The following is a 25,861-nucleotide window of genomic DNA, read 5'->3' as shown; positions in this document are numbered from 1 at the left end:
CATTGCTTTTTTCCTTGTATTTTATCTCCCTGGTTCTAATTGTTTCCATTTTCACAAGTTAAATGGATGTGAGGATCCTTTCCCCAAATGATCGACTATGATTATTCTATGCGCAAATGCAATCCCATCAGGATTCCAAGCCAGAAATCTGATCCATCTTTTCTCCCTTTGCTTTGTGCTCTTCGTATTTTATTGTTGTCTTCTGGTGATTTTTGAATACCTGGCAGGTTTCACTATTGAATTATTACTCCAATTGACGCCACAAATCCAGTAGTTTCTGTTTCTTGTTTTTCATTTGATTAAATCAATAATGCTCTGTAGTTTCTGTTTCTTGTTTTCCATTTCAATCTGAAATTTCTGAAGGCAATAAATTAGAGTCTCTGGTGCACTTCTTAATAGTGTAATTCAGCGCTGTACGTTGCCGAGAGCTATCTTTGGGCTAAGATTCTGGCAGAAGCCATTCTTTGAGATGGCTTTTGCATTCAACTTGTCCATACATATCTTAGCACTGAACTGAATTTTGTTTGGATAGGGGTATTAGTGATGCCATGAGGTATCTGATGCTTGGTCTTCTTTCATGGCCTTGTTTCTCGTTAGATTGGCAAACAGTGGGAATGGAACGGGTTTTTGCGACACTGGTTGCTCTCATACCAGGAGCTTCCTGTTACTATACCCCCGTTTACATCAATCATTTGGTTCTTTTGTTCTCAATGATGATCAACACTGATTAGATGTCCGATTCAATCCATTCAAAAACCATGGGGACGAAATGAGGCATTTGTCTGAGAGAACATGTTAGTACTTTTGCTCTGTCGAAAACACTTCTTTTCACATCTGCCTAGTTCTTAGTTCTCCGTGATGATGAAAACAGACGAGTCTGATGTAATCACCTCAAATTATATATTTCGTGTACTCCTGCTCCTGCAAATGGCACTCTAGAAGGGACCATTTCTCCTTGTGTACAGAGTTGAGGCAAATGTCAATCGTCTGGCAGTTGGGGCGCCCACCTGTCGAGGCAGTTTTTGTTTTGGGCGGGGATTGCATAAGTGGTTGTACGCTGTTTTTGTTTAGCGAATCTAGGGCATGAGTTGAAGATAGAATTGCACACAGAAATGTGGAAAGACTGAAACATTAGATGTTTAGGAAACTTTACAGAAAGAACTCCATAGCTAGCAAAATTGGAGGCCCCGTGAGAAGCTCTAAATGAAGATTAATTAACATATACTCGCCGGATATAACCGCGATTAAAGGGCTTACAACGGCGATTGCTTTCTGGTTTCCGTCCGTACCGATGCCCCTTGTAAACGCCTGTTGTAGTGCTAAATGAAGATTATAGAGTGGTCTGATTTGTTCTTTTAGATCTCAGACGCGTTAGTTCTACCAAATAGAGCGCAAAAACGAGGAAGGGAGTGAGCACTCGCCTGTAATGTCCGGCCCCGTCTCCTTTTCCCTCCGCCTCATTTGCAAGGATGGTTGTCATTGCCGCCTCGTCGCCGCCAAGTTGGTGGACTCGTCGCTTCATTGTGAGGCAGCGACGTCGTTGGGTGACCCGTCACGCCTGCACGCCCCCCAGACTCGCAGCCCCGCATCGTCACCGGACTGTGGTCGTGTGAATTGTTGCCGATCATACCCAGGCTGTGGATGTGGCACCCGACGAGGATGATGGCCCGACGTGCGCATCGCCCAACCCATGCCAGAGATGGTGCGAAGTGCTTCGGCCCATGCCCCCGCCGCACGTCGTCTTCGCAGATGCAGTTGCCAACTCTAGCCGGCGCGCCAGTACTGGAGCCTGGAGGACACACCATTGGACGTGGCCACTGCTCCTGGAGGCCACAATGATGCCCCGGTAAACCACGGGTTGGCTCGTCGTCGGCCCGAGCCTGCCAAGGATGCATGTGGAGCCCGAGACGGTGCTCGCGGCCTTGGCCCTCATCCGCCTCCGGCAGAGTGCACGCGTCGTCGTCGTCTCCCCTTTCGACGTGGAGGGTTCGTCTGTAGTGCACCGGAGTGGATATATTTGGGATCAGTTGATCCCCAACCCTAACCGCCTCCTTTACTCGGTGCGAGGGTTGTTGGGCTGGCCCTAGGCCGTGGAGGCCCAGGCCCAGGCACCCGGGGCGACCTCCTGCTGCCCCCTTCCCCCTTCGCTGGACTGTGGGCCGATTGGCCGCCTGGGTCGGAATTCGTTTTATCTCTGTTTTTACTAACAATAGTACTATTTATTAGTATTTGCATTTTTAGCCCTCGTTATTTCTAGTATGTCTTAAATACTACGTTTCTGTATAGTACCTTGTATTCCAGAACATATGTGTGATGTGATATATTTCCATGTCCTACATGTTGAAATTATACACCCACAATTTGCAATTGAGATTTTTCAAATTTTCTTGCAGATCAAAATCATTTCATCTTAATTGAGCTTTTTAGCTTAATACGAGCAAGAATTGATATGCAAAATCCAAAGTGATTTTCTTCAAAAGCATTATACTATTGGGATCACAAGGTACTCATGTAGATCTACTGCCTACGCAGATTATCAGTGACTACTATTAAAGCCTACATTTTGTCATTTCGACATTATGATTGCTTTACAAAGTGCTCTCCTACACATTTTACTAAGTCATGACATAAGGCATTAGGAATGAGTATCTACTGATTTCATCAGATTATACTCCCTATGCTGGAGATCTACTCCATTTTGGGGATTATCTTCAAGGTGTCATACTTAGCAATTTGAGTTTCACAATAATGGTTTCAAGCCAACTTCTTGAAATTTCCATTGATTTTGCTAAGTTCATCACTATAAGTTCATCTAGTGCCACCCCTAGTCAGTTTTGGAGTATTGACGACAAACCTGGTTGAGGGACTAATGTGTTTGTGAGAATTGCAGGATAACACATGTAGTAGTCCCTCATTGATTCGGTTTACCTACCGGAGATAAAAAAAGGGCAACCTGTGTATGTAGCTCCCGCTTGCGCAGGGTCTAGGGAAGGGTCCGACCACTTTGGGTCTATAGTATGCAGCCTTTCCCTACATTTCTGTAAGAGGCTGTTTCCAGGACTTGAATCCATGACCTCATGGTCACAAGGCAGCAGCTTTACCACTGCGCCAAGGCTCCCCTTCTTTACCTACCGGAGATGACCCCTAAAAATTTGTGAAGACATTAAAGACAATGGTGGTCTGTGAAGATATTCACATTGAAGACTATGACATGAGAAGATATTGAGTGAAGACTATGGTGCACGAAGACTTAGTGGTTTCGTTGTTTCCTTTTCTTCTTTGTTGAGTCATAGGAACCACCACGCTGTTAAGTGGGGTCCAAGTGAACAAAGTCAGAGTGACCGAAGTGATGCTCAATCAAATCCTATGTCTTCGAGCGAAGACAATGAGAGCAAATCTTATCCAGAGTCGGATAAGTCAGCTTTATTTGTAACCCAAGTAAGGTCGCCGCGTGTGTTTGAAATCTGACCGTTGCGACACGTGTCAGTTCCTTAATGACCCAGGGTCATTTCGGACAAATCAGGTCGGGTTGCCCAGTGGCTATAAATAGCCCACCCCCTACACCATAAATTGGTGGCTGCTCAGAGTTAGATACAGCTTTTGTCGTTTGAGAGCAACCCACCTCCGAAGCCTTTGAGAAAGAGAATCCTTGAAGGAGAAAGCCCAAACCACCCAGAGCCCAGAGAGTGTTTGGCATCATTGAAGTCTTTCTGTCCGCATGATATGAAGACTTGTTACACTTGAGGACTGTGGATCCTCCAGCCGGTTAGGCGTCGCGTTCTGAGCATCCAAGAGTCATTGTGGATTGCCGATAAACAAAGTCTGTGAAGGTTTAGAAGTCTACCATGAACAGTGAACTGTGGATTGCTGGTGAACAAGATTATCCAAAATGGAAAGTAATGATGAATAAGCGCCTTCTCGCCATGAACAGTGAACTGTGGACTGTCACAGAAATTGGTCTCACAGATTTATGCAAGATGGCGAATGCTGACGACATTCGAAAACACACTTGTCTGGATATCATGACTAAGGATATTATATGCTCATGTCTGTCCATTGACGAGTTCAGGCGCGTCAAGCATCTTTGTAATGCGAAGCTTATCTGGGACCGGATTTCTGATGTTTATGAAGGTCATCGAACCCGTCAAGATCCATGGTTTTGCGAGTTCAAAGAATCTCTTAAAATGATGTCCTTCGAACCAGATCCATCAGATCAAAACTACTGCCTCATGGCTCGTAGTGTCGAGGTAACCTCTGTTGATTCCAAACCTAGCTACAAAAAACTTGCTAAAATTGCAACTGAACAACAGAAAGATATGGAACATATTCAAAAACTGTTAGACAAAAAGCGATGACCTGTTGGACGCGGAAATGACTAAGACTCAGTCCTTAATTGAAGACATAAAAAATCTTCATATTAAGTAGTCATGAAACCCTCTCAACATCTCATGGAAAGCTTTCCTACGATTATCTTCAAAGGAAGCAGAAACTTGAGAAATTGAGATCGGATCATGAAGATCTTCAAAAGGAGAACGAGTCACTTCGCGCTCAACAGATCAGTCCCGCTCAGGAAGGATTTGAACCACCATGTTTAAAATGCATTGAGCGTGATAACGCTGTTTCTGTTGCTAGATGTTCTACTGCTCCTGTTGCAATATCTTCAACTGCTGATGTGGTAACTAACCCCTCTATTGAGGATACCACTACTATTGCTGATGAGAATGCCAGGTTGAAGACACTGATTGAGACAGGGATGTACAAAAGCCTCAAAGGGCATCAGACATTATGTGATGTCCTCAAAAAGCAGATTCTGAACCGAAACCTAAAAAAGAGGGTATTGGGTTCGAGAGGAAAATGAATGTTGATGGGTCGTACTGGAAGCCTTAGCAGTACCCCAAAAACCACATGGGTTGCTGCGAAGGAACCTTCAGTAGATCCATCCACCTTATCTTGTTTCACTTGCGCTAACCCTATTATCATTGATGAATCCTTTGATGCAAACTATAAACTGTTTAAAAATCAGAATGATGAAGTGTTTGCCAGGTATATTGGTACTAACTGCAGGAATGGACCACCTATGAAGAAGATATGGGTACCTAAAAGTGCTCTTGAGAATCTTCCTGTGAATGTCACCATGACACCACCTGTGAAGAAGACAAACCCCATACCAAATGCTTCATATGGTCCTAAGGCTTCATACAGACTGTGGACTCATACGAGTCACCCTAACGTCAATGTTTTGCAGGGAAATCATACTGAGACCCATGAATATGAGCGTGTTTCATTGAACCGCTATGTTCATAGAACTAAGAACTTTTCTGTTTATTCACATGAGTATTATTCACCCCCTGCAAGGCTATTTACTAGGGCTCAGAAGCCAAAATTCTCAGATGCTGCACTTAGACTCATTGCTTCTAAGCCACCCCTGAAGATGTGGGTGGTTAAGAAAACTTAAATCTCTTTGCAGGGTAAGGTCTCCAGGTGAAAATCAATGGTGTCCAAAACTGATGCTGGGGACCTTAAACGTCTTGTGGGATGCAAGATAAAATGCCCAAATAGTCTTACTATGTATTTCACTTCAGATTTTCTTGATACTCATCCTGTCTATCCTAACCAAGACTTGAATTTCCATGTTCCACTTGTTCGTCAAATGTTTCTGTTTCACAACTCTCTTGGTGAAGCCTATCCCCCAAACTGCACTGTAGGCTATGACACCTTGTGCTTCAGAATGGATTATGGACAGTGGATGCGCTAATCACATGACTGGCGATCGAAGTCTTTTGATGGATTCAACGTTGCGTCCATCAGACAAGAGCCACATCGCATTTGGTGACACTGGTAAAAGCAAGGTATTGGGTCTAGTTAGAGTTGCAATATCAAAGGATCAACACATGGATAAAGTGATGCTTGTTGAATCCTTTGGTTTCAACTTAATGTCTGTCTCAATGCTTTGTGACTTAAATATGATTGTGCTATTTGGAAAATATCGCTGCCTTGTACTGATGGAATGTGACAAGTCTCTAGTCTTTGAAGGATATCAAAAAGATGATCTGTATATGGTAGATTTCTCAGCAGGTCCACATATGACCATATGTCTTCTAGCAAAAGCTTCAGAATGCTGGCTTTGGCATCGAAGGCTAGGGCATGCTGGCATGAGGAACTTGCACACTCTCGTGAAGAAGAAGCATGTTGTGGGCATCGAAGGCATCAAGTTCAAGAAGGATCATTTGTGTGGCGCCTGCGAAGCCGGAAAGATGACAAGAGCCAAGCATCCCTCGAAGACTATCATGACCACATCTCAACCCTTCGAGCTGCTGCACATGGACTTATTTGGCCCTACTCACTATTCCACTCTTAATGCTACTGCCTGCCTCTATGGCTTCGTCATTGTTGATGATTACTCTCGATACACTTGGGTGCATATAATCCTCTACAAGACTGAAGTGCAGGATGTCTTCAGACGCTTTGCCAACCGTGCCATGACGAACTACGGTGTCAAGATCAAGCACATCAGAGCGACAACGACACTGAGTTCAAGAACACCGACCTCGACCTCTACCTGGATACCATGGGTACCACTCATGAGTTCTCTGCTCCTTACACACCTCAGCAGAATGGCATCGCCGAGCGCAAGAACAGAACTCTTATTGAGATGGCCCGAACGATGCTTGATGAGTACAAGACTCCACGAAAGTTCTGGCCTGAAGCCATTGACACTGCATGCCATGTCATCAACCGTATTTATCTTCACAAGCTTCTGAAGAAAACTTCCTATGAGCTCCTAACTGGTAAGAAGCCAAACGTAAGTTACCTTAGAGTATTGGTGCTAGGTGCTGGATCAAGGATCCTTATCACACTTCAAAATTTGCACCGAAAGCACATGAAGATTTTATGCTTGGTTACGGAAAGGATTCACACTCCTACAGAGTCTTCAACCTCTTTCACTGTAAAGTGGTTGAAACTGTGGATGTGCGGTTCGATGAGACTAACGACTCGCAAAGAGAGCACCTGCCAAATGTGCTAGATGAGTTATCCCCTAGCGAGTCAATCAAGCAAATGGGAACTGGCAAAATCATACCCTCTGAGAATCTGTCTGAAGAGGAACTTGTCATTTCTGCACCTGATCAATCTGAAGACAATGCTCAGCCTGAAGACAATTCCCCAAATGATGACAATGACCAGCAAGAGCAAAATCTTCGTCCTGCTCATCCTCGTGTTGCAAATGAAGTACAGATTGAGAAGATGATTGATAGCCTCAATGCACCTGGTCCACTCACTCGTTCAAGAGCCACACAAAGAGCAACACAACTCACCAATTTCTGTGGACACTTTGCATTCGTCTCAATCTCAGAACCCACGAAAGTGACTGAAGCCTTCATGGAACCTGAATGGATTCAAGCCATGCAAGAAGAGCTCCAACAGTTTGAGTTGAACAATGTGTGAGAACTGGTCAAGCGTCCTGATCCTCGGAAGCACAATATCATTGGCACCAAATGGATATGTTGCAACAAGCAAGATGAACATGGTCAAGTGGTCAGAAACAAAGCTCGTCTAGTTGCTCAAGGCTACACTCAAGTGGAAGGGATTGACTTTGATGAAACTTTTGCTCCTATGGCAAGGCTTGAAGCTATTCACATACTGCTTGCCTATGCAAATCATCACAACATTCTCCTATATCAAATGGATGTGAAGAGTGCTTTTCTCAATGGAAAGATAGAAGAAGAAGTATATGTTGCACAACCTCCTGGCTTTGAAGATCCAAAACATCCTGATATGGTGTACAAGCTCAACAAGGCACTGTATGGCCTCAAACAAGACCCTCGCGCTTGGTATGATACGCTCAAGTACTTCCTGAAGAGCAAAGGCTTCAAACCTGGTTCATTGGATCCTATTCTCTTCACGAAGACTTATGACGGTGAACTGTTTGTGTGCCAAATATATGTGGATGACATTATCTTCGGCTGCACCAACAAGAAATATAGTGATGAGTTTGGTCATATGATGCAAGAGCAATATCAGATGTCCATGATGGGTGAACTGAAGTTCTTTCTGGGTCTCCAAATCCGTCAGCAACGCAATGGCATCTTCATCTCTCAAGAAAAATATCTCAAAGATTGCTTGAAGAAGTTTGGAATGCAAGACTGCAAAGGATACACGACGCCAATGCCAGCCAAAAGTCATCTGGGTCCTGACAATAATGGTAAAGAATTCGACCAAAAGGTATACCATTCCATGATTGGTTCTTTGCTTTATTTATGTGCATCTAGGCCAGATATAATGCTTAATGTTTGCATGTGTGCCCGATTCCAAGCGGCACCAAAGGAATCGCATCACTTAGCTGTGAAGCGAATACTTCGACATTTGGCTTACACCCCAACACTAGGATTATGGTATCCAAAGGGCTCAGAGTCTGATCTAGTTGGATTCTTAGATGCTGATTATGCCGGTGACAAGGTTGATCGCAAGTCCACATCAGGCACATGTCAATTTCTGGGACGATCACTTGTCTGTTGGTCTTCAAAGAAGCAGAACTATGTATCTCTCTCCACTGCTGAATCCGAATACATTGCTGCTGGATCTTGCTGTGCTCAGCTTCTCTGGATGAAGCAAACTCTCAAGGACTATGGTATACACCTGAAGAATGTGCCTCTCTACTGCGACAATGAGAGTGTCATCAAGATTGCCAACAATCCAGTTCAGCACTCGAAGACAAAGCATATTGAGATTCGTCATCACTTCCTCAGAGATCATGTTATGATGGAAGACATTGATATCATCCACGTCAACACTGAAGAGCAATTGGCTGATATCTTCACAAAGCCCTTGGACGAGAAAAGGTTTTGCAAGTTGTGGTGTGAGCTAAATATCTTGGAATCCTCAAATGTCCTATGAATGGGACACACATCCTAACACTTATGCATTTTGATGACTTAGATGTGCAACATACGAAGTAACGTATATCTTCAATCAATGAAGACATACATTCCAAGTGTGAATACATTAATACGAAATTTGACTTCGGAGCGCCACGATAATTGTGCGCCGTGTCTGGGTCTAATACTTCCTATACGGTGGGTAACGCCACCACCAAACTTTTGTTTGAAGTGCTTCTCTTGGCATTATGTTTACATAGTCTTCATAACTGAGTTGTCTTTATTTCTGACTTGTATTCAAATTTATCTTCATATGATTGATTTGGCCTTAAACTAGTTGCATACTACTTGTGTTCTGTCCTCTACAACATTCACTTATGGCTATGGCTTCGTGTTGAATCTTTTGAACTAAGTGAATGTGATCGGACCCTAACCTATCTATGCTTCTACCTCAACTCTATCTGTCCAAATCATATGCATTCTATTGAAAACTGTCTATTGTCTTCACTAAGACCTTGTCAGCTGAAGTCAATCTGACAAACATTTACATCTGTCTTTAATGCCTTATCCTATTTCCCTGAAACCCGGAGAATTCGGAACGACCACCCCGACAATCCAGACGTGCATGGGAACATGGAACGTCTCCCAATGTGTTGCATGCTTGCCACATGTCCGTCAGATGTGAACCGCCAGGGGCACCTGCCTAATTACGCCGTGCTGTCCCTTTCCTTATAAATGCACATCCCATCGCGGTCAAAATTTTTCTTCCAACTCGCCACCTCCCGAAAACCCTAGCGCCACCGCTAGCACTCGACGACGCCGGCGACAAAGCGCTTAGCTGCCGCGACTTCTCCGACGCCGTCCTCACGCCGACCGCGGACCTCATCTTCTCCGCTGCCGCCGTAGCTGTCTCTCGTTGCCAAGTTAGGGCACGAGAGATTGAACTGCTCGGCCTCAACTTCCCCTCCGTCTAGCAGTTCTTCCTGTGGTAATGAAAACTCTCTTTTTACTATCTTTTTGATCTGATAGATTCATCCTTCCTTACCAAAAGTAGTTTCTACATCTCCAAAGTTGAATCTGTCTCTCTCTGCATCTCATAATGTGCCTAGTATGTTCACTTATGCTTCATTGCAAGTTAGATTCCTCACTTGTACTTATTCCTGGATTTGTACAACTCTGGAACCAACTCACATCAAATAAGTGAATATCTTCGCGCTATGAGGTCAATGTCTTCAAACTGATTTATCTTCAAAATCCTCTGAGAATGCATATGACCTCTTCCCCTTCCCTCGCATCTCTAATGCCGTCACAGGTACATGTCCGTGGGAGAATCCCTTGGTTCTCATAGTCTGCATTCATTTGCAGAATTCTTGTAGAGTCACATCAATTCACCTGAAGCAAGTTCTTGTCTGACTAGCCGCAAGAAGCCTTTGCAAGTTCTGAAGCCTTTCAGGTTAAGCTTCATGGCTACTGAGAAACCAGCAAGAAAGGGTGGCAGAAAGCGTCGTGGGAACACTTCCAAGGATTTACCTCCAGATTTGCACGAGCTGTACAAAACGGACCCTGAGGAAACCTATACTGGTCGCAAGAATCGCATCCAATGGATCCGAAGATACTGGGCTGAAGAATGGTTTAAGTACCGATTTGTCACTCAAGAATATGCTGAGAAGAATGCCATCAAGCGACCCTGGGGAGATATTATGTATAAAAATCTTCAACCCAGAACCCAAGCTGAAGCCATTGAGCAAGGCTTCTATCCTTGCATGGTTCGTGGACCAGAGCTAGAAAATGCTGATCCTTCTTCTCTGCTGTGGTGTCGCGAGGACCATCTCTTCAAGCGCAATTACCAGTTCGCCAAAGACTCAGCTGTGCAGAACAAAAAGGATTTCGGACTTGACTTCAACCCTGGTCCGTCCTCTCCACAGATGATGGCACCCACGAAGCCAATCAGAACAGGATCGGCCCCTTCTACAACCTTGATGGCCTCATCACCCACATAACTGTCCAAGGTGCCAAGGTGGATCATTCTGATGATGATGCTGACACAGATGAAGCTCCAGCTCCTACTCCTAAGCCAAAGAAGAAGAAGAAAGATAAGGCTTCCAAACCCACTGCTGCACCAAAGGCTTCTCGAGTGAAGCCATTGGCAACTGCCCCTCTTGCTCCAAGCAACGCCTCTGAAGATCTCTCTCGCGTCTCCAAGAAGCGTGAGAAGCCACAGAAGAGACCTGTTCAGAGACACAGTCAAGAACTGACACCATCTGCCGTTCTGAGGAACGAATCTGAAGCCATTGATTTGTCTTCAGATGAAGAATTTGGTGAGGATGCTCTTGAGCAGCTAATCAAGAGCAAGCAAGAGGCGAAGATCTTCAATGATCTGCCCCTCTTTGATGTGAATATCTTGCACAAATTCATTGATGAATGGTTCGACAATCAAGATCTCAGCTTTGGTGATCTTCAACTTCGCATTGGCATCAGTGTCGCCTTCCAAGGCGCAATTGCTCCTGAGCTGGCTCTGGCCCAGCGAATTGTTGAACTGAAACACAAGATTGATTTTGAGAAGGAACAGTTTAAGAAGCATGTGGCCAAGCTGAGTGTGGCTGATGTCCAGAAATTCAAGGTGATGCTCAATGACCTCAAGGAGGCGTTTCGCAAGAAACGTGAGGAAACCAAAGGCTCAAGAGAGCGCATGAAAACTCTTGCCGCCAAGTGTGTTCTGACTTACAACGAAGCTGAAAAGCGCAAGGCACCTGGACGTCCTGGTATTGACCCCAAGATGGCTGCCAAGCAAAAGAAGAAGTCTGTTGTGGCCCCAACTGATGCTACACGACGGGAAGAACCTCGCATTGTCTTCCCTGTCAGCATGACAGGCTCGAAGCCTAAGGTCTCCACAGTGGCTTCAGATCAGCAGAAGACCAAGGCAGCCAAACCCGAAGCCAGAAAGCGCAAAATCAAGTGCACTACTGATGATGCACCACCCCAAAGAAGAGAAAGACCAGGAAGAAAGATCGGGCTGCTCCCAGAGAGCCCCTAGTTGTTGAACCCATTGCTTATGCTCCCCCTCCATCTGACAATCAAGAGCATCAGTTGATTGTACCTGAGCCTGCTTCCATAGAGGCTCCTGAAGAACAAGAAGTTCCAGTCGTCGATCCCATCGTGACTGAAGACATTGGTCCCCAAGACAATATAGACGATGATGAAGTCCTTCCTCAGATTCAGAACCCCACAGTATCATCACCTGTTCACACGAACAACGAACTCATCAGTATTGGTCATCCTTTGGTGCCAATCACGCAGGATGCTTCATGGGCTGATCACCCCAACCAGCTACCCTAGTTCAAGACTCCCCAAGTACACCTCATCCTACAACAACGCAAGGTACTAGTCCAATTGTCAATGACGACAATTACATGGAGACCACACCATCACCGAAAGCGTCGCTCGTGTTTCAACGGCTTCGCAAAGGCCTGAGGCCTTCGGTCTCCATGACGACCATCACGGAAGAGGATTCACACCAATCCAGCTCAGTGGCATGTCAAGTGTTTCCTGAAGACAATCCTTCTGTGATGGTTCCTGTGCCCTAAGCTAATGCTTCTGAAGAGATTCCAGCTGCAGCAGCGGATGAAATACAAGAAGAACATGTTGCCACACCCCCCACAAATCAAGAAGTTGTTCTCGAGGAGAACGTATCTGCGCCAGACCCTCCAGCTACACAAGTGGAGGTTGAGAATACTGAGGCGGCCACTAACAACGCCACTGAAGCCAATGATGTTGTCATGGCTGAAGCCAATGTGGCGCCTCAAGCTAACACTGTGGATGAAGCCAATGCTGCACCAGCAACCAATGTGCAGCCTGACGCCTCTGCTGATGCCTCTGCTCCGGTACCGCCACCAAGGCCACACACTATTGAGCATGCATTTTATCAAGGTGAACTTGTTCCAGTCAGATGGCCAATTCAGGTTTCTCCGCCTGCTCCTGGACCACAATTTGACTACCATGCGGAGCATAGGCCTCAGGTTCAGAAGCCAAAACCATGGCTGCCAAGGTTCCTAGGTACTGCAACAGCACCAGGCTCCTTCAATATCAATGGCTTCATTGCACACAACACCTTCTTCAATTCTGGCAAGAACCCACATTTCAAGCCACGAATATCATCAGATCGGTTTTGGAGCTACCAGCAGCGCAACTATTACTCCTGTATTCTATACAATCAGGAGCGCATATTTCCTCATACGCGTCTGGACACTGAAGCCATTGCTGGTCTGCCCTGCCTTGAAGAAGCCCTAGACTGTTTTCGTGATGCTGGTCTTCTGGAGTTAGTCACTAACAAGGAACATTGGAATGAAGAGCTTCTACTGCAATTCCATGCAACCATCCACATTCGCGGCTACAACAGGGATACAATGACATGGGTCCTTGAGTGGATGACGGGCAACATTCATCATGAAGCCAAAGCCTTTGATCTCATTGAGCTTACCGGCCTCTCCACTCCAGGCGAACTGTATGAACCAGGTTGTCAGCTTCACCGCGACGCATTCGAGAGCATCTTTCAGAAGCCAGAGCCCAACATGAGCCAGACGCTTAGTATGATGAAGCCACTGCCCCAGGATGTTGAGTATCCTAAGGAATTTCTTGCTGAAGACCTAGAGTATCTGCCCCGCACTATCTATCACATTATTAGGCGAACTCTATGGCCCATCAAAGGGCATTCCTCCTCAGCGAAGCTTGAAGGTGCAATGAAGACATTGGTCTTGTATATTCTGAATGGCAAAAGCTTCAATGCTCAGGACTTCTTCATAAGACAGTTTGCTGCATCTGGGTCTGACATTTTTGGTCTGAAATTCTATGCTCCTTGGATTATGCATCTGATCAAGCTCCACTCCGCCATTGACTATCAGCCCTCTGCTCGTAATCATCTCATATTTTTACCAGAGGTTGATATGTCCATTGAAGCCATATACCCAGAGCCTGCCAAGGAAGCACTATATCTTCACAATGTGGATTGTCAGAGCTTTTCCCAACATGTTGAAGGTGTTCAAGTTGCTTCTCGTGTCTATCCATTGGCCGGCAACACTCGTCGTGCACGTACTGAAGCCACAGAGAGCACAATTGCTCCAAGGACACGCAAGCGATCCCGTGTGCTAAATCACCGAGTGCTTCTTGTGGCATTGCATCAGAAGCAAGACAAGCATCATTTCTGGCTCAAGCATCAAATGCAAAGCCTCTTGGTGGATGTTAATCGCATTCGCAATCTTGCTACCAAGAATGCCTTTGTCACTCATGAAACATGTGGGAGGTCCTGGAAGAGTCTGACATTGCTAAGTGCTGAAGCCGATCTTCAAGACGATGGCTTCACTGAGAGATTCAAGTTCGACTCCACTCCTCCAAGGAATGCTGTTCTACGTCGAACCCCATCTCTTGAAGACTCAGAGTACTCTTCATCCGCAGCCACTGTTCGCGCCAGAGTTATTGATGAAGCCGATGATGCTACCTCACCGGCTCCAACCACAACGCCTGTCGACACTGCCCCAAGTTCTTCTGCACCACCAAACCTCAACGACGACCCTGCTGCTTCACCTACTCCTCATGGGAACGAGTAGCGACTATGTCTTTAAACCTTTTTGGTCCTTACTGACAAAAGGGGGAGAAGCATATGTTGATAGTCTTCAAGCGGGTCCATATGGGTGGTTGCTATACTCTTGCCTAGTGTTTACAACTCTCGTTTTTGATACATTTGGTTCTTTGAGTTGTAACACTTAAACTCGATGGTCGTCTGCTACTTTTTCTACTACTCTGTGTGATGCGATGATAAATCCCGCATGAACTCATTCCGTAGACGTCCATTTTTCATTATGCATGTCATTTTCCTGTATATGTGTTCATGCATGATGAATTGTCTTCATATGGTGAAGAGGATCTCCACAAGTACAACCTGCCATGTGCATTTGCATTCCAACGCAAAACATTTATATGCACATCTTCAGGGTGAGCCTTTTTACCACTTATGAAGACAATGCCTCAATCCTTTACAATTTCACATACTTTTATCCCCGTTGAAAACTTCAACCAGTTTGTCATCAATCACCAAAAAGGGGGAGATTGTAAGTGAATCTAGTGCCACCCCTAGTTGGTTTTGGAGTATTGACGACAAACCTGGTTGAGGGACTAATGTGTTTGTGAGAATTGCAGGATAACACAGGTAGTAGTCCCTCAATGATTCGGTTTACCTACCGGAGATGACCCCTAAAAATGTGTGAAGACATTAAAGACAATGGTGGTCTGTGAAGATATTCACATTGAAGACTATGACATGAGAAGACATTGAGTGAAGACTATGGAGCACGAAGACTTAGTGGTTTCAATGTTTCCTTTTCTTCTTTGTTGAGTCATAGGAACCACCACACTGTTAAGTGGGGTCCAAGTGAACAAAGTCAGAGTGACTGAAGTGATGCTCAACCAAATCCTATATCTTCAAGCGAAGACAATGAGAGCAAATCTTATCCAGAGTTGGATAAGTCAGCTTTACTTGTAGCCCAAGTCAAGTTGCCGTGTGTGTTTAAAATCTGACCGTTGCGACACGTGTCAGTTCCTTAGTGACTTAGGGTTATTTTGGACAAATCAGGCCGGGTTGCCCAGTGGCTATAAATAGCCCACCCCCTACACCATAAATTGGTGGCTGCTCAGAGTTAAATACGACTTTTGTCGTTTGAGAGCAACCCACCTCCGAAGCCTTTGAGAGAGAGAATCCTTGCAAGGACAAAGCCCAAACCACCCAGAGCCCAGAGAGTGTTTGGCATCACTGAAGTCTTTCTGTCCGCATGATCTGAAGACTTGTTACACTTGAGGACTGTGAATCCTCCAGCCGGTTAGGCGTCGCGTTCTGAGCATCCAAGAGTCATTGTGGATTGCCGGTGAACAAAGTCTGTGAAGGTTTGGAAGTCTACCTTGAAGACTTACCAGAGCGATTAGGCGGGGACTAGGTGTCCTTAGCTCAAGGGGAATAAGGTGAAGACGCGGTCTTCTGAGTTAAATCTCAGCCTCCCTAACCAGACGTACAGTTGTCACAGCAACTGGAACTGGTCGAACAAACCACTGTCTTCCTGAAGCTACTGGTTCTATCTCTCACTTCTCTTTACTTATAGTTTGTCTCCGTGAAGTCATTGCCTGCTTGCATAATCTGTTTGACTTCACAATTTGACTACTTGTCCTGATTGGCTTCATACTATCTTCCATCCTGATCCTTACTACCTAGCTGCTAATAGTCTTCATGCTTTCACTTTATTGAATACTTGATTATGGCTTGTCTAGTGTAGTCAACCTTCCGCTGCATACGAATAGTGTTGTTTCTCATGTTTGTCTTCGAAACTCCCATGTTTTGAAGACTTTCATAAAAATGGCCTATTCACCCCCCTCTAGTCGATAACTAGCACTTTCAATCACAACACTAACCATGATGGTCTTTAATTTACTGACTACAAATTAATTATCTCTGGTAACTGATGGCTAGAGAATTTGAGACATTCACCCTCAATGGCCATCACTGCCCTACCTGGGCCTTGGACATGATGATCGCTCTTGTGTCTCGTGGGATAATGTGTGCAACCCAAGAACCATAGGATTCACCTCCAGTTGGAGTCACACCGCTAACCGAAAAATATGTTGCCTCATAAATCATAAGGCATTATATCGATCCAAATCTCAGCATCTGGTTATTCTGTATCAGCAATTCCTGGGACGCAAAGAATCTCAAGGGCAAAGGTTTGAATCTCACTTCAACCTCCAACCTGACAACAACAAGAAGTCAATTGTCTGCGTGGTGTTTTTCCATGACCTAGCGACATCATGACTATCCAGCAGTCACGAAAACCTTTGGGCATGGAGAACATGACGGTTGAATATGACTCAACTAACATGTTTGAAGACTTCGTCTAGTCTGTCAATCTCCTGGGTGGTCAATAAAATTTATGTCCATTTCTGATGTTCTAATAAGAACATAACTATTGTTATCATCATATATTGTACATCACAATATATTGCACCAACACTTTGGTACAAATACATATGTATGTATTTTATATACCTGATAGAGATTTTCATACTGAGCATCTTCAAGTCTAGATATAGATTTCTATGGGGGTCAATTTGATAAAAGATGATATGTGTCTTGCGTGCATGTGCATCACAAACTCTATCCTAAGGGAATTAAAATGTTTCCACTCTTACTAAGAGGAATGAGACATTTTAAAAATCTCTAGATATGATGATGTAATTATTGACTCAACTCAAGTCACATTACTATCCCTATGGGTACTCGAGTACCATCAAGGATGCTTTACTGTGTCTTGGTTCAACTCGTACCCTATTGAACTATGGAGATATCCATTAAAATAGTTTCCATAGCGAAACTTATTAGGAATATCTTCTCTTTACCATATGCAATGGATATGGCAAGCACATTATCCATGTATCATCATGATTGTACTACACATACTACAAAACCCGTAGCACATGTTGCTTACAAGATAGTTTTACAAAATGTCTTATACATGACAAACTTGGCATATTCGCCTTGGTCATCCAGACATTGGGTTGAAACCGAAACTATCAGCAATTCCATTGGTTTATGGCTATTCTATGTGCACTACAAGTGAAATAGGGAAGCTAATTTTAAGGTTCGCGCACCTTAAATTCTACGCTGAACCACTCAGACTCCTTGAATGCATCAAGTTGAGGTAAGTGGCTCTTCTCAACCATTGACTAGACTATTCAGGTATTACATGGTTCTAAAAGACTCATCTACATGATGGTCTCAAGTGTGCTTTATCCACACAAAACCATTGGCTCATTATCCCAAACATCGATTTTAATCAAAATCAAATACAATGTTGCATAATTCTCCTTGCGTGCCTTCACTATGGCCTTAGGATTGAAGTTTAGCACTTTGTCCTATATGTCTAGACTCAAAATGGTTTGGCAGAATACTTTATCCAAAGAGTTAAGATCATTGCATTATCTTTACTTTGGAATTGCAACTTAACAACTTTACGTTGTAGTCATGCAGTTTTACATGCTCATGACCAAACCGCATAATATTATCCGCTTCTCTCTTTGATACGTGGAAATCTACCAAGTATTTCACATCTGCGGTAATTCGGTTACACACGGATATCACCTCCCTGACATACATCATTGGCCCCTCAACATATAGTTGGCATCTATGTGAGGAATAACTGTATTACCGTCAATACCTCAAGCCCCTCACATGGGGAGCTATTCAAGGCCAGTATGTTTCAACGAGGAACTTTTCCAGGCATTAGGGGGAGATTTCAAGTACCATAAAGAATGCTAGGAAATTAGTGGAATGTTCAACACATTTCTACCTCAGATCCACGTACTCAAAGAACTGAACCTTGGCGTTCAGAAGATTTGCAACGCATTGCAAATAAACTGCCAGATTCATTTACTGATTATAAAGGTGTCACACAATCCTACAATCCTGCAAAAATATGCCTGAAAGAGTGAAGTTACCAACAAAAACCACTCCACTCCTCGTTCGAAGCAACAAAGGGAGATGTATGGCAAAAGTACATCAGGATTCGACTTCTTGCAAGCAAGGATATGAAGGCCTCTGAATCAGTAAATGCAAGTCAACTTTACATTGACAGACACGCAATGACCGGGACATAGGAATACCCGACTCAATAGTACACGCAATGATCGGGACATCGGAATACCCAACTCAACCACATAGGAAAATCACGGGCAGTCGCCATGGGTAACGATATTCCCATAAACTATATTGATTTATCATTTGTGGAGAAACATATAACCGGAAGTCTACAAATTTCGACATACATTTCTCAACTAGATTGCAAAAACCTTTCAAATGATTCATATCAAAAGATCATGGCCATGGAAAAGTGTGACCAACACTCGTACTGAACTCAAGCAAAGGGTATAATCTAGGTAGAAATAATCTTGCTCAATTATGGGAAGGTATTCATAAGCAATACCTACACCAGTTTTCTTCTGGAAACAGAATTGAGAACAACGAGCTGGTGAAACAAAGAGCAAGTATTGTAGCATAAGGGTTCACGCTGATACCCAACTATTCTCCAAAGGTAGAATCTCTTTCCGATAACTTATATTATTGGCAGTACAAAATAATTTTCTATGTAGTTGATAGATGTAGTGATTACATATCCATGTGGATCACTAGATTCAGATGTAGATGGTTCCTGATGGAATCTCACTTCTGAATCAAAATGCAAAACGCAACATACATTGTGTAAAATCAATAAGTCATCATATGGCTTATTATGGTCGGTACATTTGGTACAACCGACGTAGTGAGTTCCTTACACACAAGGATTACTCCTAAACTGATGGTTACCCTTATATGTTAAGCATGTGATAATCCAAATGACAGAATTTGACATGAAGGATTTGGGTAAAACCTTGAGAACCTTCACTCATACATTATGGTACATCATATTGTCTATATCCAGATTATATTGGAGAAATTGATTGTGGACAAGTCTTATCCATCCACAATTTCCATGGTTATTTGTTCTCTACATGTAGAGAAAGATTCATCTAGACCATGAGGAGATGGAAATATGATGTTGGGACCTAAGGTTCCATATCACAGTGCATGCATTGGATCCACCAAAAACAATTGGTTGAGGCCCAAGAATATCCTTTGATATCACCAGTGTATCAAACATCTTGTCCTAATCTTTCATTTTTAGAGAAATCTGGATACCAATATAATTGGATACATCGATCAGATCCCTACTATGTCAGATCGTGACAAGCTTTGTGTTTTTACTAGGTGTGATAGCCATCCCATGAAAGTCTTCAAATCAGACCTTAGTGGCTACATCCACCAATCATTATCTCAATGATAATGTTGCTTGTGTTGCATGGATGCAAACATGTTACATGGTAAGCAATATCACTATATTGCTCATCTTGCAAGTCATCATGCTTCTGATCTGTTCACCAACTCTCTACCAACTTCTACATTCTAAAAATATGTTCATGGGGTTGGTATGTGACGGCTTCAGAATTTGCAAGAACCTAAGGGGAGTACCTTTATGAATTGTTCCCGTTCAAAGCATCATATTATATATACTCCTTTTCCCTTCATGAGTTTACTTTACATGTTCTCATAAAGGTTTTTAATGAGGTAATATCAACCTGAGATCATATGTCATACTTTCTGTTTTCCCCGCTGTTTTTTTTTGGAAAGTATATATGGCATATTTATTGTTCTCCAAACTCTATGAGTTTTCTCGTATTGAGTTAAAAGAGACAATAACCATTATATGTTGCATCATTTTCTTCTTTTTTTTTCCACTGGGTTTGAAGGAGTTTTAGCAACATATCAAACACTTTTCTCCTCATATTTTTCCCACATGGTTTTTGGAGGAGACTCTTTCAGGACTCTTTCAAGATTAGGGGGAGTGTTAAGATTAATTAACATATTAATTAAAGGGATTAATCCCTTCTTGTAACGGCACTTGCTTTCTGCAATCGTTGCATCAATTCCATCCGAACCGACGCCCCCTTGTAAACGCCTGCTCCAGTGCTACATATAGCACTTCATCTAATGCAAAGAGTACAGTTCGATCATTTGTTCTTTCCGATCTCAAATACTAAAGTTGGCCCTATCTCGCTTAAAAAAACTACTCCCTCCAATCCAAAATAAGTGTCTCAGTTTTGTACTGAACTTGTTGAGATTATTTTGGATTGGAGGCAGTACTACATAAATATAACTATAATAATATAAGTATCATAATATAATGTCTTACATACCAATAAAAAAATCAGCTAGTATCTATTCTTGGTTGTATAGTCTTTGCTTAAACAACATCATTCTTTTAGTTTTACTAGCAAAAGAGCCCGTGCGTTGCAACGGGAGAAAGAACATAGCACACACTCTTAACCCAACAACCATCACTCAATAGGTCCATCTCCTTTATATTTGTGAGGCATCATATTTGTGTTGCCGCTTATCCTCCTTCTCACCCTCGCCGGCGATGGCCTCGGTGTTCACACAAAACAACAAAAAAACGTGTTTGAATATGGTTAATGTGTTTGAATATGGTTAATCCTAAGGCGCCTCTCTCTCTCTCTCTCATTCTCGCGATGAGAAATATGTTGTTTTCCCTGCGACATTTTTTAGAGGTTTGCATGTGTAGTTATTGATGTTTTCTTTTGCCTATATGGTTATACTGGGGTGCTTACTTGCAATCCGGATCGCTGCCGGTACGAAAGAAAAACGGATCTTGCGCTAGAAATTATAAGTTTGCTTTCAAAACAATATTTTAAAAATATTTAACAGGTAAAATTAACATAATATTTAGATTCCACACATTTTTCTAATAAAATTTCATATATAATATGTTAAAATCAAAGTTACGGTTTAAAAGATACAGATAATTTAGAAAATCATTTGTTTTACAGTTTAAAAGATACGGATAATTTAGAAAATCATTTGTTTGATTTAAATATATTTCAAAATAATATTAAAAGAAAAGATTTGCAATAAAATCTTCCATAATATCCTCATAATCGATCTTCGTCCAATACATGTTTTCTAAGTTAACCCACTGTTTTTTTTGTTTCTTCTTACGCTTTGGGTAAGCTATTCATGTTTTCTAAGTGAGGACCTGACTTGGATCTTGACACCTAATATATATGAAAAGAACAAAATTAGTAACAAGGTTTTAGCAAAACTAAATAGTAGGCAGAAATCAAAATTAACACTCAAAGCCTCACAGGATCGCCGGTCATCGACGAACGACGACACTTGAGAAATTGGAGATGGCTTCAACACGAACTATACCTGCCGGCAGACAGAAGATAAGAAGAATCTCTCGTCTCGATCTCTCACTAGCGATTCCTGCCTTCCTAGTTCGTTGGTTCTCCATCGTCTGGATCCCTCACTGGACACAAGAATCGCGATCAAATATGCGTCGATGGTTGCCGAAGGAAGAAACAAAGAGACGGGTCGCTCCTGGATTGTGTCAATCGGTGGAGGCTGGAGGCGATGATGCGCTGGACAGGAGACGATCGAGGGCCTGCTTTAGTGCTTCAGACACGCAGTGGCCCAGAGGGCAAAGGCCCATTATGAAGGAGTGTTTCAACCAATTAGGCTGAGCCTAGTAGCTGTACTGCATGAAAAAAAAATCTGGGCCCCCCGAAAGCTATGGGCCCTGTGCGGGTGCGTAGGTTGCACCCCCATGGGCTTGGGCCTGCTTGACGATGTGGCATGTCGACTGAAGATGTTCCTAATGTCAATCTGGATCCAGATCTGGCGCATTCCGCCATTGTTGCCGGGGAAGAACGCCAAATCTGCAGCCGTCGTGCCACTAACCATGTACCAACATCAATTTGCCCCACTTGTCGACGTCACCATGAGAGACGACAACCGCCAGACACAAGAAGCATAACGCCTACCGGTCCGAATGAACGGCAAGCAGACGAGACCATCGACTCAGCGTGGTCGCCGGATTGGACATTGCTGTGGTGAAGAAGAGGCCGAGGCCAGATCTGCGTCCCACTGGCGTTCAAAGAAAGGGCAGGATCTGCCGCTTGTGTTGTCTGGAACAGAGCAAAGCGGTTTGCGTGGGCAACTCCTGGACCTACAATTAGTCATGTTAGATATCACTTGTTAGAGTAAATATGAGGCACATAACTGATGTACCGAGGACCAAGCAATCACGCGAGCCATGACACCAAGATTTGTTAACGAGATTCACCGATATGGCTACATCTCCGGGGCTGACTATAGGCGCTCCTCCCCGTGACACCGTCACAATACCGCACCCCGGCCGCCGGCACACGCCGCATGTTTGTGCTATTATGTTGTTATACGTTACATCGTGTGTCTACCCCCTCATTATATAAGAGGTCTAGGATACAAGTGTCCTACTTGGACGTGACTCCATATCCTGTCTACACACCATACGACTCCATATCATGTCTACACACCGTACCACTCCAAGTCCAGCTGTTACCTATCTTGTACAATAATATTCGATACAATTCTAATAAATCATCCTTATGACTTGAGTTGAGGTGATATTTGGTGGCACGTTTGCTACGGACCACTACACAGACGGCTCATTTACAGAAGACGGTTCAGCTGGTGTGGGTATGATCTTCCGTAATGAGGCTGGCGTGTTTTTTTTTTAAAGAAAAGGTATGCGTCTAACTTTATAGATAAAGCCATAAGGCAGAGTAGCAACATACATGATCAACCAGACAGACAAACGGGATGAACCACAAACATGAGCCCATCCGAAATGAAAGTTAGAGAGATACATGGCACCCTAGCCAGCACACGGCACACAGGCCGGATAAAGGTCAATCCCAAGACCAATTGGGCAAAGAGAGTGCAAAACCAGCTAGGCATCCTGCTCGTGTCTGCAAAGAGAAGACGCCGATGCCCGGACTTTAGAGATCAGCAGATTTTCAGAGCATCCTGGTCCTCCGCCTTAGTCAATGATTTCCACTGCTGCAAGAGAGCACACAATTTAAATAAGCAGTCAGCAGGTTTAGCAGGAAACACATGTTCAATGGTAAACTTGTTTCTAGTCGTCCAAAGGGACCAGCAGACTGCTCCCAAACCAACCCAAAAGACTCGTTTGGTAGCGCCTGTCAGGGAGTTAGCAAGGGCCCGAAGCTCATAGAAGGAGGATGGGTCCCATGAGACCTGGAGCCACTCTCTAACACAACTCCAAATCAGCTTAGTGAGCACACAATTGAAAATAATGTGTTTCGTATTCTCCACTGCACCACAAAGGGTGCAAAACTCCGATCCCGGGCCATTCCTTTTGCGAATTTGGTCTGCCGCAGGCAAACGACCCCTAATAACTTGCCACAGGAATATCTTAATTTTCAGGGGATCCGGGCCCTCCAAACCCGAAAAAAATCTGCTAGTAGGGGATCCATCAATAAGCTTAGAATATAGAGATTTAACTGAGAACGACCAGAAGAGAGTGCGGCCAGATCACCAACAAATACGAAAGCTGGCGTGTTTATGTGGTTATGTCAGTGATTCAATCTTGATTCAACGGGCTAAGACAAATCGTTTGCTTCCATCTGAGACGATCGACAAAGGAAGTCCCACCTTCATATTTGTTGCATTTGGATTGATTGAAAACACCTCGAATTCTGAAACTCGCGTGTTCATTTAGCATAAAGTTTCAAAATATTCTCAAGCAAAAGATCGTAAAAAGGCCACCACAACATCATCACGTGCCAATCTATAAACTAAGTGGAGTATTTTTTGAAGGAAATGCGGACAGAATTGTAAGGTGGACTGATGACTCCATCGGCTTCCGTATCCAAATCTGCTTTCGCTTTGACTGAAAACTGATTGCCATGTGCATGGGCTGATGCTGGTTAGATACCCTCGGCAAAGATATCTGCCAGCCGCTCGCCGCCGGCGGCATAGCCAGTTGAACTCTTGCCTGAGGTGAAACCCGATGGAGGGGAGCAGCAGCGGCAAGCACTTCATCCTCGTCCACGGCCTCTGCCACGGCGCGTGGTGCTGGTACAAGCTGGTGCCGATGCTCCGCGCCGCCGGGCACCGCGTCACCGCGCTCGACATGGCCGCGTCCGGCGCGCACCCGGCGCGCATGGACGAGGTGCCATCCTTCGAGGACTACTCGCGGCCGCTGCTCGACGCCGTGGCCGCGGCACCGGCCGGCGAGAGGCTCGTCCTGGTCGGGCACAGCCTCGGCGGGCTCAACATCGCGCTCGCCATGGAGACGTTCCCGCGCAAGGTCGCCGCGGCCGTGTTCCTGGCCGCGTGCATGCCGTGCGTCGGCAGGCACATGGGCGCCACCAAAATTGTTGGCAGCAAAGCTGTACGATCGAAGCTCAGCTGAGGTAATAGCAGGAACCCATTCTTTCCCGTCACAAAATGTTATTTACGATGCTGACAATGGTTTTACGTACGGCATGCAGGATCATACGCTGGCTACGATGCTGGTGAGACCGGGCTGCCAGTTCTTGGATGACCCGACGATGAAGGACGAGGTTCTGCTCACTGACGCCAACTACGGGTCGGTGAACAAGGTGTACGTGGTGGCCATGGCTGACGCTTCAAACTCCGAGGAGATGCAGCACTGGATGGTCGACCTGAACCCCGGCACGGAGGCCGAGGAGATCGCCGGAGCCGACCACATGGCCATGTGCTCCAAACCCAGGGAGCTCTGTGGTGTCCTGCTCCGGATCGCCGACACCGACACGTATGAATGAATTGATTGCCCACACCGTTGAGACTTGTACAACGTAATATCTTCCCATGATTTTCTCGTTCGCTGAGAGTTAAGTTCGTTGTTACCTTTTAAGAAAAACTTTGTTGTTGTACTTCTTTTCTTAGTAGGCGATGCTTTGTGGTTGTGCACATCCGGCTGTGAGGTTTTCGTAAACAGGCATTCGCCCTTCTGGCCTTCTTTATCTATAAAAGGCTTGCACCGAATTCAAAAGCTGGCGTCGACAGAAAACATTTCTTCTTCTCTGTCGGATTTCTAGCAATCGATCGCCTGTCACGATCCATGCAAAAGCTCTGTTGCATTCTACATATCTTAACGGGCCCGCATTTTGTTTCCCAATACATGCAAAAATAGAAGAAGGGAATTTCAAAAGGGCAGGGGCTTTGTTTCGCTTATAGCGAGATGAAAGAATCCATCACAGGAGGGAGGGCTGGCCCCTAGCATATGTTTTTGGCTTATTATTTTTATTTTTATTTCTGAAATGAGTAGATAATTTATTTAAATCCTAAAAAGTTAAATACTTGTTTATCAAATGTTCATGCAATGTAAAATAATAATATCGCAGAACCTTTAACAATGTCAATAACATTAGAAAAAATGTTTGCGCCATTAAAGAAAATGTTTATACGATGTCAGAAAAAAAGTGTTACGCCATTTATTTTTTTTATACTATGTAAACAATCATCCACATTG

At 44.1% G+C, this 25,861-nt stretch overlaps 3 non-coding genes and 1 pseudogene across 3 annotated transcripts; all 4 read left to right on the top strand.

The window, feature by feature from the left end:
• The first annotated feature begins 62 nt into the window (after positions 1-62).
• On the top strand, positions 63-157 carry LOC123073060 (small nucleolar RNA Z103). Its single transcript, XR_006435575.1, has one exon. It is a non-coding gene; the product is annotated as a small nucleolar RNA Z103 (small nucleolar RNA).
• Positions 158-541: 384 nt separating this feature from the next.
• LOC123073162 (small nucleolar RNA F1/F2/snoR5a) lies at positions 542-687 on the top strand. Its single transcript, XR_006435615.1, has one exon. It is a non-coding gene; the product is annotated as a small nucleolar RNA F1/F2/snoR5a (small nucleolar RNA).
• An 18-nt stretch (positions 688-705) lies between these two features.
• LOC123073202 (small nucleolar RNA SNOR75) lies at positions 706-791 on the top strand. The gene has a single exon (XR_006435649.1). It is a non-coding gene; the product is annotated as a small nucleolar RNA SNOR75 (small nucleolar RNA).
• Positions 792-24,339: 23,548 nt separating this feature from the next.
• On the top strand, positions 24,340-25,155 carry LOC123066365 (probable esterase PIR7A; annotated as a pseudogene).
• Positions 25,156-25,861: the final 706 nt, after the last annotated feature.

Source organism: Triticum aestivum, chromosome 3B (genome assembly GCF_018294505.1).
Source record: "Triticum aestivum cultivar Chinese Spring chromosome 3B, IWGSC CS RefSeq v2.1, whole genome shotgun sequence".
Lineage (NCBI taxonomy): Eukaryota > Viridiplantae > Streptophyta > Magnoliopsida > Poales > Poaceae > Triticum > Triticum aestivum.
The sequence above is the reverse complement of the archived record's forward strand: the minus strand, read 5'-3'. Positions and strand labels throughout refer to the sequence as shown.